The 17,226-nt window shown below is 37.4% G+C and overlaps 1 protein-coding gene across 11 annotated transcripts in view; it reads left to right on the forward strand.

The window, feature by feature from the left end:
* Nucleotides 1-439: 439 nt before the first annotated feature.
* The window catches only part of ZNF518A (zinc finger protein 518A), a 65,949-nt gene continuing 49,162 nt past the window's right edge, over nt 440-17,226 (forward strand). For 5 of the 11 annotated variants that reach the window (XR_003001789.1, XR_003001790.1, XM_024734811.1 and 2 more), the window contains exons 1-3: nt 440-559; nt 3,072-3,157; nt 16,031-16,178. The gene's annotated coding sequence lies outside the window, so the exon portion shown is untranslated. Of the gene's footprint in view, nt 1,112-1,160; nt 2,131-3,071; nt 3,158-9,614; nt 9,704-16,030; nt 16,179-17,226 lie in introns of all 11 variants that reach the window. The other 6 variants (XM_024734818.1, XM_024734817.1, XM_024734814.1 and 3 more) reach the window with 6 other exon arrangements.

Genomic DNA, 17,226 nt, shown 5'->3' on the forward strand with positions numbered 1-17,226 from the left:
TGTACATGTTTGGAGTTCAATATGTCTTCCAGTGCTGCTTGTGGCAGCTTCCTTCGTTGACATGGGCTGCAATGGCTGCTAAATCCTGCCATGTCAAAAGCAAGGAGTGGGGGAGACGCCATTTGCAAAGCCGGAAATGATTAAAATCTCAGGGTTGAGACCATTCCCAGTCAAGCGAGGGTTTGCCAAGAGCACAGTTCCTGCTTCTGATGTCTTCTCTGAAGAGCATAGAATGGAGGTGTGTCTCTCATTCCATTGAAAGTAGGCTCTCTCCAGCTGCTGGTGAGCCAAGGGGGGGAGCGAGCCACTGCCGTGTCAGGCACCCGTGAAACGCGCTAAACGAGAGGTCAGCAGCGAGCCCAGCTCCGTGGCCTAGACTCACCAGGGTGGGGGGAGGACCCTGCCGGCCTCCGTCCTCTTCCGCTCGCCTCAGGTGCGGCACGAATCCCTCCGCCTCAGCGAGCGCTCCCGGTAGCGCTGCGATCGGCTTTTCGGCAAAACCCGGATGGAAGCATAATGGCCGCCATCAGGGACTCGCAGGCAATGGGGACCACGACAGGTATTCCCCGTGAGCGGGGCCGCCCAGACCTGTTAGGATGCCGGGACTTGTAGAGAGCCAGCCAGGGGGCAAAGGGCGAGTTTGTGGGGGCTGCAGGACCCCCCGAACCCTCTCAGGGTTCCGCCTCTCGTGATAGGAAGCGTCTGTTAAATAGTCCCGGCCATTCAGCGCTTCCGCCTAACTTGTCGCAAAGTTTTTCTAGAGAAGTCGGTCCTTTTTCTAGGCGCTCTTAGGCTGCCAGAGCTAACCTTCAGTCCTTTAGCCTGGGCTTGCTTTACGTCGAGGCTTTTTGAACTCCGCACTCTTCCACAGTCCAGGAACTGGAGCGGGAGCGCGGCACAGTGTGCCTCCGCGAGCCCGAGGGGCAGCCGAGCCCCGGAGGAAGGGGCGGATCGGGCGCGGTGTTTGGGACGGAGCGGGGCGCGCGGCGCTCGAAGCACCCACTCGGCGCGTACCGGGGCTGGTGGAGACTGCTTGGGTACCCCTCAGACCGCACCCCTCGAGCTGTAGGTTCGCAGGTCCACGGCACCCCGACTCGACGGCGTCCCCATTGTGGGTTCATTCTGTGGTCTTTGGAGGTCTTTTTTTGTTGTTGTTGCAGATATGCTCAAGTCTCTGGCGCGCGCGCCCTCCTCCAGAGTTGGCCAAGGGCGCTCTTCCGTGCAGACCCCAACCACACCCAGTGGCAGATGGATTTCTTTGTAACTGGCTTTCTTACTTGTAGGGTCCATTTTGAGTCTGTTCTTAACATGATGTCCTTATTGTCAAGTAGTAGACAGTCTCTTCCTAGATGGCTATGGTAATTGAAAATATATAGGATGAATGTATGTAAGGTAAAATGTTATAGCTCTTAAGTAGACCAATGAAACAAATACGGTAGCTTTAACGTTCTGAATGCAAAAGTCCAGGTTCAGTTTTCTTTTTAGGTTTAAATTTGGGGGCGTTTAGTGTTTGTGAACAATTTTAGCGAAAACATTCATTGGGTATGTTTGGATATCAAAACTTAAAAAAACACTAGAAGAGTAAAATAAGTCAATGTTTAAAGAATACATAATAGTGTTGAACTCTGAGCGGTTGTCACGATGATGAAACATACCACCAAACTGTACATTAGGGTGGGAATTTCGTTAACTTTGAACGTCTAAGTGTTAGGCCTAGTTTACTGAAATGGTTGAATTGTTTTTCATGCAGGAAGGGATCTGATTTGAGTGTACTGTAAAGTTATTGTACTCAAGTTGAACAGATAGAAATCACTTAAATGGATTCTGTGAAATACCCTAACATTTTTCAGAGTTTAACTGCAAGTCAATAGAAATGGGTTCATTATTTTTCAGCAAAACTGAATTTTCCTGAAATTCATTAAGACATTGCATTGTATTAACTTTTTTCAGGGTGTTAGCATTTCATGAGGACGGTAAGCATAGTAGACCATGTTGATTTTTGTTAAAATTCTTGTAAATAAGATGAATCCTAGATCTAGAAAACTAACAAAAGGGTGGGGAGGGAGAAAAATGGAGGTATCTAACACCTGTTCTGCACATCCAAATTTTTCCTTGTTGTTGCTACGAAAAGTAAGTATAAGTATCAATTCAAAACGTTTTATGTCTGTTATTTGGGAAGGATAAAAGGACAGCAACCACAGTGAATATCTACTTTGCACATTGATAATGTTTGAGCTTTTAAATGCTTGCGATTTTTATCATCACACTTCAGATCTTCTCCTATCCTGTCTGGTAATAGTGTAGTCTGTTGTGATCCCAAAGTTTTGATATCTTGAAACATTCCAGAGGGGATATATTTTAGCATAACTCTACAGTTTGACTTTAAAATATACTTTAAACATGCTCTTTTAATATACTTCTATTGTTTACTTTCCTGTTTATTTTTGATAAAGCATTGTGTACTGTAGATCACCTAATACAGCTTTTTTTTTTTTTTTTTTAAAGATAAAAGACTTGGACCTTGCCCAGTTTCCTTCAGTTACTCTACTAAAAGTTTTTTGGCAAAGCACTATAAGCAAAAGAAAAGAGTTAAAGTTGAAAGTATTCTTAATTATCTTATATCAGATGCGTAGGCTATGAGTATTTCGGTTCTATATGGGGTATTGGCTTCACATGGTGAGCCATTTTCATGGAACCGTGGATATCAGAAGTGAGTATTAAGAGGTAGCATTATCATGGTAGGATATCTAGGTTGGAATCAGATCCAGATTCTAGTTCTAGCTTTGTGAATTTAGACAAGACTCATTTTCCTTATCATGTAATAAATGAAGATATTGAATTAGATTGATTCTAAGCTCCCTTCTAAGCTTTGAGTTTTGTGACTTGTAAATTTATGACATGTTATCACTGGGTGTCAATGATAGGTTATTTGTCTTAAGTGCAGAGAGATTTTTTTCTTCTAAATTTATACACATACGTTGACTATGAAGCATAACTGAATCAAAAGTTTAAAAACATTTTACTGACAGTTTTTGCAGTCAAAGTTTTAAAATTTTGGTCTTCATTTCCAGATATCATCTCTTCTTTTGATCACTGCTCCTGATTGTGGCTTTGTCCAAGCATTAAATTGTGTGCCTTTTGTTCCTTGAAGAAAGAGGTATGGTGAAGATTGAAGTACTATAGTACATAGTCTATTAAGTAGTAAGTTAATATGTTTTAATATGGGGCAAAATGGAATAGTTACCTATATATGAATTTCCGTAAGTTATAGTTTTACTTTTGGCCTAAATAAAATACATGTGGGTTTTCATTTTAATGGAAGCAAAAAAAGTAGTTTTTTGTTTCATAGTTTATGTTTCAACATTGCATTAGAAATCTAAAGATGATTTTAACTATATCATCCTTCTAAGTATAAAGATGACATTAAGGGCTCCTAGGTAATGGATGATGGAGATAAATATGGTAGGAAGATGTTTTGAAGCTGTATAAATGGCCAGAAGAGTGTTTCTGTTTTGCTCTAGTAAGTGCAAAGTAGTGCACCTAAATAAAAATTATCTAATGTATGTTTGTATTGTGATTAATGACATCTGCGTTGTGAGACAGAAAAGGGACTTAGGAATCACTATAGAAGTTATGACTGGTTTCCTGGAAACAGTCGTCTGAATATCCTGGTTTGGACAAAAAGAAGGAAAAATGCCTGCCAACAAATCCATGGTGTTATAATAAGGAAAGCTTTGCACTCAGTGGAAAATACTTTACCCTTGTACAAAAACGTGGCTTATTTATCCTTGAAACACAAGTGCCTCTTGCTGTTTGTGTTGGATAGATTTGGGGATATCACAGTATCATATAATTCCCCTCACCAAATGTATACCCATAAGTAGAACCCTAAGTTAGGAATAAGATTGTGTATGTAACTACTAAAATAATTTAAGTAGACTATACCAACTTAAATTATTACTGTAGTAATCATAACCATATTCTGTGAACTTTACTAGCAGATGGATTTTTTTTTTCAGGCCATTTTTCACAAAGGTACAAATTATTTTATTAAAAGTTAAGGTAATATAACAACTACAGTAAGAGAGCAACAAAGCTAAGTTGAGATACCAGGTTATCATTTATGTTCATTTACATGTGTCATTTCTTCGTATATAACATTTGTTTGATCTCTTACCGTGAGATTCACATGGGTACTGTGTTGCTCCTTAACAGAGAAAGTAAATGCTGAATGCTAAGAGTTTTCTTTGCTAAGTTTGAGCCAAACTACTCAAAAAAAGTAACATGGTGAACAATGAAAGCTTCACGTGTAACGAAGTAAATAAGAGACTGCTGTATGGTGACAGATCAAAATGATTTGGATTATCTGAGCTTAAAAATTATAAGCAAAATCTGACTAAAATTTTAAAATCATGATTGGTGTGACTGCATGAAACCAGTGTCAGAATATTGGAATGCAGGTGCATGACTTGAAGCTTAGGAAAATTAAGTGGGTTTCATGTGGGTCTCATTTCAAGAAGTGGTAATAGCTGAAAACAAATATTGGCTTTATAGGAAGTCAAATAATTTCAAAATATGGTAAAGTCATCACCAATTCCTAATTAAAATTGAGTTGTTGGAGGTTGTGGCTGGTAGAAGACGTATATATGTGTGTGTATGCATATTGTTTTCGTCAACCCAGTATCTCTTCGTTTGGGGAACCATCCGTCCCCTGTTATGAGTGGTTGGTGTCTTGTCTTATGAGTCAGTGTTATAACGCAAGCCCAGTCATCCCTGTTGCAACAGTGATTGCCCGTTACTCAAGCAGAGCCAATCAGAATCCTTTGAAATTGATATATGAATGCTGGGAGAAAGATGCTCCCTTTTCTCTAATGTTGTTAATCTGGGAGGATGCTAGTGACATTCTTTCCTACGTGTATGAGAACCGCATTTGTAGTAGGTGAAAGTGAAGCCATATAGATGGGAGATAGATGAAGACAGAGTACCACTTTTAGTCCCAGGAGCCATGGTATGAGGTATCTGTGGGTTTTTTTTTTATTCTGTCTGCTACCCTGGTGTCCTTTCCAGTCCCTTGGCCCAAAATTCTGCATATAAGTTAGTTTGAATTGGATTGTAGCAGAAAACCTCCTGATGAATATATGGCCTTTATGAATTTAAGATCTGTAGCTTCAAGTTGATCATTCACGTCCATACATAATTTGCCCTTTCCCTCTGCCTTATAAAAGATACCTTTTATTCATGCATGCGTGCATGCATTCATTCATTATACATGTATTTAGTCCTTCATTCAATCTACAAATATTTATCGGATACATAGTAGTATGTGCACCTGCCTGGGTAGTCAAGGATTGTACATACTTGGCTGAGTGGATGGTGGACTTTTTCTGATACAGCACAGTTTTATATACTTAGGTTACACAGATCAACAAGCGTGTGTTGAGAATAATCTGTGGTGTACTTAACTTTTTAGTAATATATAAGAATAAGAGGAGCTCTTTGCTTTCACAGTGCTTATAGTTTAGTTAAGTAATCCACATTAATATACATGAAACATAATACAAATGGCTAAAAAGGTTAAATGAACACATAGTCATATGGGTTGTAAGTCTGAGTTCTGATAGGGAGGAAATTAGTGAGGGCTGGCCCAGTCTAGAAAGGTTTCTTGAAAGGAGGTATAACTTCAAATGGATTTTGACTTATGAATTGGGTTTTGATAGGCATAAAGAATAATTGAAGAATGGATGGAGTTGAAAATGATTAAGTGCTCATCCAAGATTGGGAGGAGACTGGTTTGACAATAACAGTTTGTATTTTGGGGGAATGAGAGTTATGGGAAATAAGGTTGGCTGTTTTAGGTAAATCTATGTGTGAGGTATTTGGAAAGCCAGGCAGAAATTTTGCTTCTTTCTACTAAGGTAGAGCTTTCTTTGAGTAAAATGTTTGTGTTTCTTTCAGTGTGATACCATTTTTGTGATGCTAAGATATAAAATAAGTGTATTCAAGTGGTGTATATTTATTTGTCATGGAAAAGATCTCGTTGCTAATAACCATCCACCTTGAAAATTAAAAAAAAAAAATGTGGGCTTCCCTGGTGGCGCAGTGGTTGAGAGTCCGCCTGCCGATGCGGGGGACACGGGTTCGTGCCCCGGCCCGGGGGGATCCCACATGGCGCGGAGCGGCTGGGCCCGGGAGCCATGGCCGCTGAGCCTGCGCGTCAGGAGCCTGTGCTCCGCAACGGGAGAGGCCACAGCAGTGAGAGGCCCGCGTACAGCAAAAAAAAAAAAAAAAAAAAAAAAAAAAAAAAATGTAATTAACCTGCGATGCTGTTCTGTGTTTTATATGTAGTTAATTTCTTCTTACCTCCTTCTTTTTGAGAGCTCCCTTAGTACAGTGGCAAAACCATACCTCCTCTGTAGAGATAAAGCCAGTTCAAAACGAATATAGCAATAGTTATAAAAACATTTGAAAAGAGATGAGTGAAATTAAAGTAATGTTTGATTACTCATAGAATATTTGTTTTGAGCTCCAGGTATTAGGAATGATGTATAGGTTAATGTGTCATTCTCACTAAATGCTGTTGTTTCCTAGGTCTTTGTTTATCTTCTTTCTTCTTTGTTTATCTTCTTTCTTCTTTGTTTATCTTCTTCCTTTTTTCTTCTTTCTCCTTTGTTTCTTCTTTTCTATCTGGTCCTCAGCTCAAAGAGTTAACAGAGATTCCAATATACCAGGGTTGGCAAACTTTTGCTATAAATGGCCAGGTAGTATATATTTTAGGCTTTGTGGACATATGGTTTCTACTGTACCTATCAGCAGCTGTGTAACACCAAAGCAGCCATAAACAATATGTAAATGAATGAATGTGGCTGTGTTCCAGTGAAACTTAATTTACAAAAATAGGCAGCAGGCCAGAATTGGCTGTTGGCTGTAGTTTGCCAACCCCTATCGTAGACTTAAATGAGGCATTTCTCTCCACAACCTCTCACAATAACATCTACCCACCTGCTGATGTCCTTTTCTTTCTCTCCAGTAACTACAGGTGAATTATCTTTGTTCTTTTCTAAGTTCAACTCTTCCACTTGTTCACTAGATTGCATCTCTTCTCACTTACTAAAGGACATTGCCTGCATTTCTTTTCTTTCTCTCTTCCATTACTAATTTTAACATTTTTACTGGATCATTTTTATGAGCATACAATCATACTATAATTTCTTCTACCTTTAAAAAACAAACAAATCAAAAAACTCCAACTCCTCTATTTCTTGGTCCTTTGTAGTAAAATTCCTTGAAACAGTTGTCTGTATTACACCTCTACATCTCTTCCCATTTTCTCTTAAATTCATGTTTGTGAGCCACTGAAACCATTCTAATCAGTGTCACCAGCACTCTTGACGTTAAGTCCAGGGGTCATTTCTCAGTCTTCATCTTATTTGACAGAGTTGATCATTATGATTCTGGAACCACTTTCTTCACTTTGCTTTGAGGGTACCACTCTCCTAATTTACCTTCATTCTCACTGCTCATTCCTTTCAGCCACACCAGCTCTTCTCTTCTTTATCCTCTAAATGGTAGGGTATCTTAAGGCTCACGCCTTGGACTTCTCTCTTTTTTTACTTACCCCTTTCATTCAGTTCTATATACAAAAATACATACACATATATATACACAGACTAATAACTCCCCAAATTTTATCTTAACACCTAGACCTCTGTATTTTGTATTCGGTTACACATTCCATGCTTCCATTTGGATGTCAACTGGATATCTCCAATTCTACATGACCAAAACCAAATTCTTGATATCCTTTCCAAACCTACTACTCCCACACTATCTTTTCTTAGTAAAGAGCAACTCATTTCTTCCAGTTGGTGAGGTCAGAACTTTCAGAGTTATCCTTGATGTGTTTCTTTCTCTCATAGACCAAATTTAGTCTGTCAGCAAATCCTATAGGCTCTATCTTTAAAATATATTCAAAGTCTGACCATGCATTATTGTCTCTACCAAGCCACCATCTCTTACCTGGGTAATTGTCATATAATAGTCTCCAAAGTGGTCTCCTTGCTCCCATTTTTACCTCCCTCTCAAATACTGGGTTCTTAACATAGCAGCCAGAATGATCTTTTCAAAAAACGATTCAGCTCATGTTATTTCTCTACCCGAAATGCTCCAGGATCTCTCCTCATTACTTCTTTGATCTCATCTTCTCCGGCTGCTTTCCCTCTGGTGCTTTCTGTTCCCATCATACTGACCAACTTCTTGCTGTTCACCGGACATGTTAGGCACAGTCCACACTCAGGGTGTTGGCACTTACTCTTTCTTTTCTTTTCTCGGAATGCTGCTTGTCTGCCTCAGCTCCTTAAGATCTTAGCTCAAATCAGACTGTTTCAAGTGAGGTCTCCCTGACTTTGTATTTAAAATTAGAACTCTGGTTCTGCCTTTCCTTCTCTACTTTGTTTTTTTTCACAGCATTTGTCACCTTTGACTATATTATATAATTTACTTATGTTGATATTATCTAAATAACCAGTAGAGTGTTAGCTCCATGAGGGGAGGGATTTTTGTCTGTTTCATTCACTGCTGTATTCCCAAGGTTTAGAACAAAGGCCAGCACATATTTGGTGCTAGTTACAAGGCCAGCACTGTGCCAGATGCTGGTGGTATAGCAAAGAATGTGACAGGTGTGGTCCACGTGTTTATGTGCTTTTATTCCAGTGGTAGAGACAGATAGAAAATAAATTGACAAATAAATAAAATATTGCCAGAGGGGAAAATGTTATAGAAAAAGAAATACAAGGGGCTAAAATAGAGAACAGTTTTTTTTGTTTGAGGAGGGAATGGCTTATAGGTTGGGGAAAGCCTCTCTGAGATGGTGACATTTGAACTGCCTAAAAGATAAGAAGGATCTAACCATTTGAGGAATGGGAGAGAGAATATTTCAAGCAGGGAGTAGCAGGTGCAAAGGCCTGAGATAAGAAAGATAGGAAGGGAGTATCAAGGAACTGAGAGTCTATATATGGTAGCTTGCTGGAGTATATTTACAGATGGGAAGAGTGGCATGAGATGAAGTTGAAGAGTGAAGTCCAGGACCAGATGTCACTGTTTCTTGCAGGCCTTGGCCAAGAGATTAAATTTTGCTTGCTAAGTGCTTTGGGAAGCCCCTGAGGAGTTTTAAGCAGAGAATACTGTAACCTGTTTTATATTAAGAAGATCACTTTTGCTTCTGTGTGGAGAATGGATTCAGAGAAGGGTTGGTGGGCAGGGGGGGAAGCATGAATGCCAGTTAGGAAGACTATTATTTTAATCCAAGTTAGAGATGACAGTGGACTAAGATGATGCCAGTGGGGATGGAGAGATGAAAATAAAAGAATAAATGAATTAAGAATTTGTTAGGTCCCTGTGTGCCCAGTCTTCTTGGTTTTTGTGAGGGATAAATGAGAAATACGAAATAGAACTTATTTTTAAGATGCTTATAAGTTATCTTGGGAGGTAAAACTTAAAAATGAAATGATGTATCGATAAAAGTGTAATAAAGTGATGCGCAATGGCTATCCTTGAAATGAATATTCAGAGAAGGCGGGAAATTAGTGTGTATTGCAGAATGTTTCATGTCCCTACAGGAAGTAGAATTAGAAAAGAAGTTTGACCAGAATTGAATTAAGAGAAAGAGGGATGACAAGCCTGGAGAAAGGAAACAGTATGAACAAAGGTAAATATAGGTGTATATATTGGGGAGCAGAAAGCATCTTATGTGTTGGGCTGTGTGTGTGTGTACAGTGAGAAGTTATAGTTTCAGAGAGTAAAAAGAAATAAGATTCATCTGAGTCAGGAACTGCTTCTGTATTTTAATTTTTATTTTAAACTCCTTCATAATTGTATACCAGTGTCACAAATCTACCTGAATGGTATGTGGCTCACATGTACACTAGCATTTTGAATATTTCTATATCTGTACTTGATCACATTTGCATACTTAACTTTTTATTTCTCTTTTTTGTGGTAAGTTAGGTCATTAGACCACAATGATTTGAAGGGAGCTGACTTTCAATATAAATTTCTACAATATTTATTTTTCACTTGTTTAAAATAAGATAGGTGTCGGCTTCTGGGGTAAACTTTTTAAAAACTTAAAACAGCTACAAAAAGAGTAAGCCCAAAATGTTCCAAGTCATGAAAAGATAATAGTTTATTTTGAGGACATTAAAATAGGTTCTGTTAGTTTCTACTAACACAACATTGTAAAACAACTATACCCCAATTAAAAAATAAAATAGGTTCTGCTTTGAAAATAAGAGTTTTAGTATTTTGTGTATTCTAGGTTCCTTTTAGGCAGAACTTTATGTTTTTCAGCAAGCTCTTCCTGCTGCACGCTGCTTTGTTCTATCTCCAGTTGTATGTTTATATGATTGTTTTGCATTCAGCTATCTCTGCAGAGAAAAATTCAATAACTCAAGGAATGCAATAGTTATAAAAAAATAATGACTAATCAGTTTTCTTAACTGTGTATGGACAATTAATGTGACAAGTTAGGTTACAGAGGTACATGCTGAGTCACAAAGAGGGCTAAACTAAGAGTTTTTTTAGTTCTTTGTTTAATGTTTGAGCAACTAGAACGTTGTGAGTTAGCACATAGATTCTTTTTATACCTTTTCACTAAAGCTGAACACTGTAGAATGTCTTTGCTTTTTAAAGCAAAACAAAACTCTGTTGTAGAAAGCAAAAAAAACTCTCCAGGAATGGCACTTTTTGATTCACTGTAAGTCTCTATCCTTGGAATTTTACTCTGGGAATCATCTTTTAAAAACTTTCTCTGTACCTACTGTGTGATTCCTAACATATGCTAACACTGCCAGTTCTCTGGTTCCTCACTTTTTTGTTTGGATTGTCACTTAGTCCTCTTAGTTTTCTCACTTCTATTTTTACTCTCTTTCTCCAATATATCTTGCTGTCTAGTAGCATTCTAATACTATTTCTCAAGTACTGCTTTCATAACTCTCTGCTCATAAAGTAATATGGATGGCTCCTTGTTACCTTTCATTTCAAGTTCAAATTTGTCCTCTGTAGTCTTCTTTTTTTTTTTTTTGCGGTACGCGGGTCTCTCACTGTTGTGGCCTCTCCGGTTGCGGAGCACAGGCTCCGGATGCGCAGGCTCAGCGGCCATGGCTCATGGGCCCAGCTGCTCCGCAGCCTGTGGGATCTTCCCGGACCGGGGCACGAAGCCGCGTCCCCTGCATCGGCAGGCGGACTCTCAACCACTGCGCCACTAGGGAAGCCCGCCTCTGTAGTCTTCTTACTTATCCTTGCCATTCTGTCTGTGATCTAGATCCTGCAGTTCTTCTAATATTTCTTTTTTTCTGGTCTAGATAACCTTTCCTCCTTTCTTACATGTTTAAGTCGTTTAACTCTTTAAAGGATCATCACAAAACCTTCCTTTCTGTGAAATAAACACAGTCAACATTGATCTATTAACTTAATGTCAGCGATGCAGACATAGAGAACAGACGTGTGGACACAGGGACGGAAGGGAAGGGTGGGATGAATTGGGAGATTAAGTTTGCCATAAATACACTACCATGTGTAAAATAGATAGCTAGTGGGAACCTGTGGTATAGCACAGGCAGCTCAGCTGGGTGCTCTGTGATGACCTAGCTGGGTGGGATGGGGAATGGGAGGGAGGTCCAAGAGTGAGGGGATATATGTATACATATAGCTGATTCACTTCCTTGTACAGCAGAAATTAACAAAACATTGTAAAGCAATTATACTCCAATTAAAAAAAAACAAAAAGAAAGAAACTTTGGTTACAAGTAATAAAACTAGCTTAAGCTAGTTTAAGCTAATGTCAGCTGAAAAGGGGGAATTATGTTAAGGATACAGAATTTCCTAGAATTCAAGGGCAGGAATATACAGGCAGGCCTCAGTAAAGACTTGTGGTAGTGACATTGCCTTCTTGGTTTCAGTCAAGGTTCTTATGAGATCTGATGATTCTTTCCCTGTTGTTTTGGTTTATTTGGTTTTTTGTTTTTGTTTTATTTTATTTTGTTTTTTGCTGTGCCATGCTGTCATTCCTTTAAAATAAATTAACCTGTTATCAGTAGTTTGAAGGATATCTATAAATTTGTCTATGTACAAACATGTACTCATAGGATCTTTGCTTCTGACATAAAAACAAAGCTCTTTCCTGCTAATTTAAAAATATATTACATGCCTTAGTCTGCAACTTCCTTTTTTGAAAACTAAAAAAATTTCACAATAAATATCTTTCCAAGGCAATTCAATACATATACCTCTTTCTTTATATTGTTTTCATGTGGATATTCCATAATTTACTTAATCATTTTCCTATTCGTGGACATTTAAGTGCTACTGATACATATCTCTATGTTGTGCTTTTATTTCTGTAGGATAGGTTGTTAAAAGTAAGGTTTATGGAGGTATACTTAGAAAATGTGAAGGAAATTGCTTTTTTTTTTTTCAAGGAAAACCAAAGATCCCAGAAACCATAGAAGAACTTACAAAGATTGTAAGTCTAAAATTTAAAGAGGTACCAGACCCATATGGTGTGTTGGTGCAGTCTGTGTAATTTTAAAGAGCAGACAAGTCTCATGTTCAGTGAACTGTTCAAGAGCAGATTAAATGATGGAAGGTACCCCAATTCATTTTACAAATTCTTCATAATACCAATACCAAAACTTAATGAGAACACTAGAAAAGAAAATAAGAATAAATGCCATTTTGTCAGATCAAAACCAGTACTTTATTAAAGAATTATATGCTTAACTATTACAAAAACAGTTCAACATTATACTTGCTATTTATTTCTTTATATAGTGTATAGAAAAAAAAAGTCAAACTTAGATTGATGTTACAATTTTTATTCTTTCTTTTAACAGTGTACCAAGATCAGGAATCATATTATTAGTTGAATACTACTTGTTTTCTGTATAAAATACATAACAACTTTTTATTTGTTTAACAGCAGTGCATACATAACTGCTATTCTGGTGGTGCCAACTCTCTTTTTACTTACTTTTTAAATAACCTCATGGCTTTCAAATTAATTGTTAAATTAAAAAATTTCTCTTCATAGCATGAATTTATGAGGTATAGTGACATCTAATAGCATAGTTCTTCATTCTCTGAGTATTATGTTTGCCGTTAGCTTTGTAGCTGTTACAGTGTAATTGGGTACCTGTGTGTTGATAAGGGGAGGACAGTGTTGAATAATACCTATTTTGTTTTAATTTCTTGTCCACCTTTAGTGTCAACGTTCTTCAATTTTATACTGGTGTCAAGTTTACTATTTTGAGTTTGTTCAGGAAAATCTTAGTTGGTTTACCACAAAGTCAGTTGCTTTGTTTGAGAATTACAAAAGTTTCATGGATTCATGCCACTTTTTTTGATAAAGCTTCATAATAGTGTGGTCTAGGGACAAAGAGATTGTCATTCTTGTTACATCCAAATGTAAGCTATTTGCTTGTGCTATGATAAGGAAGTATGCCAGTGTGGAGGTCATAGTAATCCAAGGATAACATTTTAAGAAACACGTAAGGATAACCAGTAATCACTATAAACATTTTTTGTGTGTATGTTCTTGACTTCTTACTGAGAGTTTGTAGGGGACCATGTGTCTGTTTATCCATCTATTTTCTACCCATCTAATAATAGTTGAACAAATTAAATCCTAACATGTCTACTGTTTGATTTCTGTTTTTTTCACTTAATGTGTCTTGGATCTCTTCCTGTTAATAAATGTGGGTTTACAATGTTGTTTTTAAAATTGAAGAGTATTCCATTGAATAGAAATACCATAAATTATTTATTGGTGGGCTTTTAGTTATTTTTAATTTTGTGATTTTGTAAACAGTGCTTCTGTGAACATCTGATTATTACCTTTAGGATAGATTTCTAGGAGTGAATTGGAAATTATTGTACTTTCTCCCCCAGCATATATGTAGATGTAGATATGTTTATATTTATATTTTTTTATAAAAATTATTATAATACCTATAATAAATACATATATTTTACAAACTGTTTTTTATGAAAGTTCTGTCAGCTTACATTCCCATCATTAGTATGTTGTAGTGCCTTTATTTCTAGAAAATGAAATATTATGGGAAATCCATGCACAATGTTTATCGAACGAAAAATAAAATGATTTTTAGCAAGGTAAAAAACAAAAAAGAAAATGAAATTTTAAAAAGAAAGCATGCAAAACAAGTCCAAATTTTTATTGTTGGATTCAACAGACATAAACTTAACACTGTGAAAGTGCTGTTACAGTTTCTAAATGCTTACTCAGTTTCTGTACAAATCTTGTCATGGACTGGTGACAAATGGTTCATGGATCATCAGCAAACCACAGTTTTAGTAGCCCTGTTTTAGCCTAGGAGCCAACTGGGGCATGGGGTGGGGTTTGTGTCTCATATGTATATGGTCGTTTAATCCTCTTCTTTTTGGTATGGTACCCACTTTCTCAGCTGTGTCTGGTATCCTGTATTTCAAAGATTCTGTTTTACTTTCTGCAGAGAATAACCTCCAGACTTCTGCTGTGGTTGGGGAACAGCAGTAACCTAGCCTGATGGAGTGGGGAAGAGAATCTTAGCATCTAACCAAAACTCAAGGAGCTTTCTCCAAAATTCTCTTTATTTTAGCTTCCTCCTCCTTTCTTCTTCCCATTTTAGAGTGACTTGGTGCTGCCAGTTCCTAAGTCTTTTGAAGACTCAGAGTATAAAATGGGTTAGTTCTTAGTTTGCACTGTCTGCCTGGGATTGTTTTCTTGAGTCTGCAAGGTCATTTACTACTTATCTCCTTTCCAGTATCTAGAATTTTGTTGCTATTGTCACCTCTTCTGTTTCCCATCGTGAATTTTTCTGTAAGGGCTTCTTATATATTTGTCATTTTGCAGATGTTCCTATTCTCCAGTCTTTTCTGCTTTCTTAACTGTGTTTACAAAATATTTACATTTATTCTCTTTTGTAGATGTTATTGTTGACAGATATTTCTTTTATATCACATTATTTTTTTTAGTTCTTTTTTTTTCTGACTGAAATTTGGTTTTTGCTGAAGTATTAAAAATTTTCCTAGAAACAGTGCATATGTAGTATATTCTCTGAATCTTTACATATCTAAAATTGTGTTTTTCCCTCCCATATGAGAGTTTTCCTGGGTATAGAATTAATTCTTGGGTTAATTATTTTCCCTCAGAACTCTATAAATGTTATTTCATTGTCTTCTAGTGTTTCGAATTGTGAGTAAAATGTCTGATTAATATTGATGTCTGATTAAAGTTGGTGCTGTGAATATCTTTTTAGGTAATTCCCATTCCACTCTTTTTTGGTAAAATTTCATTTTTATCTTTTAAATTCAAACATTTTACTATGATAAGTTTAGATACTGAGTTTTATATTTTCCCACTAATAATCTTGCCTGGCATTTTGGGGAGCCTTTGATTTTGAAAATTCAAGCCTTTAAAAAAAAAAAGCAACAACTCCATGTAATTTTTTTCTCCTGTTTTCAAAACCATTATTTCTCCCCCATCTACTTTGTTCTCTCTTTCATGGCAGTATGTTTTATTTTTGTTTTTTGTTTTTCTCAGTATACTAGCTCAGGTCTTAGTGAGATTGCCAATCACTACTTGATTTTTTTTTTTTAAGCTTTCTCCGTTTTCCTCCAGTAACTTTCATTGTAGTTATTGGTTTTCACTGCTGGTTGAGAGAATGGGTGAGAGGTTTCTCTGAGTGTTCAGAATATTTTCCCTTTTTTGAGCTGCTGCATCCAGTGATGTTTCTGCCTGCTTATCTTTTTTGATGGCATTGGGAGTTGAGATGTATTGTTGGAGAATAAACCAAGATTTTCGTAGTTGGTTAGATGAAGTGGATAAAGTTAATGTAATTTTCTTCTGACAGCTTAGAGTTAGTAATTTACTTACATTGAGAAAAGGCAGCACTCTTAAACAGAACAAGATGGCCATGGATTTAGGAAGATGTATCTTTGTTCAGAAATGATGTCTTCTTTACATCTCTCCTGACAGCTGGTGCTAGCAACCCCCAACTGTGTCTGGTCTCTGGACCCAGCTCAAAGCCCTGGATTCATTCTCTTCCCATACCTCAGCCTGAGCCTTCTGTCACCCCAAAGGGCTTCACACAAGCTTCCTCTCAAGCCCTCACTTCTCTCACAAGGTATGTTTAGGAGAGGGAGTGGGTGGACTTGTTACTTTTTTACTTAGGGCATAATAGATAGATACTCATTGAATATTGGTTGAATGAATGTCTCCTAGTGTGCTTCTTCTTTAAAAGTGGTGCTTTAAAAGTGCTGCTTGATCAGCATTTGTTTTCACTCTTCTCTCTCTGGACCTTTTCTTTCCAAACACCTTGTGGCATAGCTGTGGAATGTGTTTTAGTTTCTTGCCATTTTGTAGGATTTTTTTTAATTATATTTTTTGGTTTGTGTTTCAGTTGGGACAGGGAGAAAATCAAATGGCTTGAGTTGCTATCTTGATGCAGCAAACTCTGGGTTACTTTAAAGGACCAGTCATACTTTAAACAAATAGTATTATTTTAAGGCTTGATGAGATGTTGTTCAAGTCTTATGAGATAATAATACATATATGTAAGGCAGTAATTTAAGTAGGAGATTTAAAATCAGTAATCCTTGTTGGTAGGGTGTAGAGATTGGTCTGTAGTGAAAATAGCATTAGCTAATAGGTTGGAAGATTAAAATTATAATAAAATTTCTTTCCTTTTTTTTTTAATGGAACACATTTTTTCCCCCCCATAGATGGCAACCGTAGTATAATTTGCTACCAGGTGTCATCTTTGATTGCTTCCACATAAAACAGGTTGAAAAAAATAAAACACATTCTCCAAACTTAAAATTTGAGGGCAAATAAACCCCAAAATACCTAAAATGCACAAACTCTCTTAAAGCTACATTATACATGCCATACATTAAATATAAAAAATAATGACATTCAACATCAGTTAATTAGCAGTTATCAGACTTAAGTAAAAGCTAAGTGGATTTCTTAATGAGGCGGTCCCTTTTTTCAGCATTGTTTTTTTGTTGTTGTTGTACGCGGGCCTCTCACTGTTGTGGCCTCTCCCGTTGCGGAGCACAGGCTCCGGACGCGCAGGCTCAGCGGCCATGGCTCACGGGCCCTGCCGCTCTGCGGCATGTGCGATCTTCCAGGACCGGGGCACGAACCCGTGTTCCCTGCATCGGCAGGCG

Source organism: Neophocaena asiaeorientalis, unplaced genomic scaffold (genome assembly GCF_003031525.2).
Source record: "Neophocaena asiaeorientalis asiaeorientalis breed wild unplaced genomic scaffold, Neophocaena_asiaeorientalis_V1.1 scaffold240, whole genome shotgun sequence".
Lineage (NCBI taxonomy): Eukaryota > Metazoa > Chordata > Mammalia > Artiodactyla > Phocoenidae > Neophocaena > Neophocaena asiaeorientalis.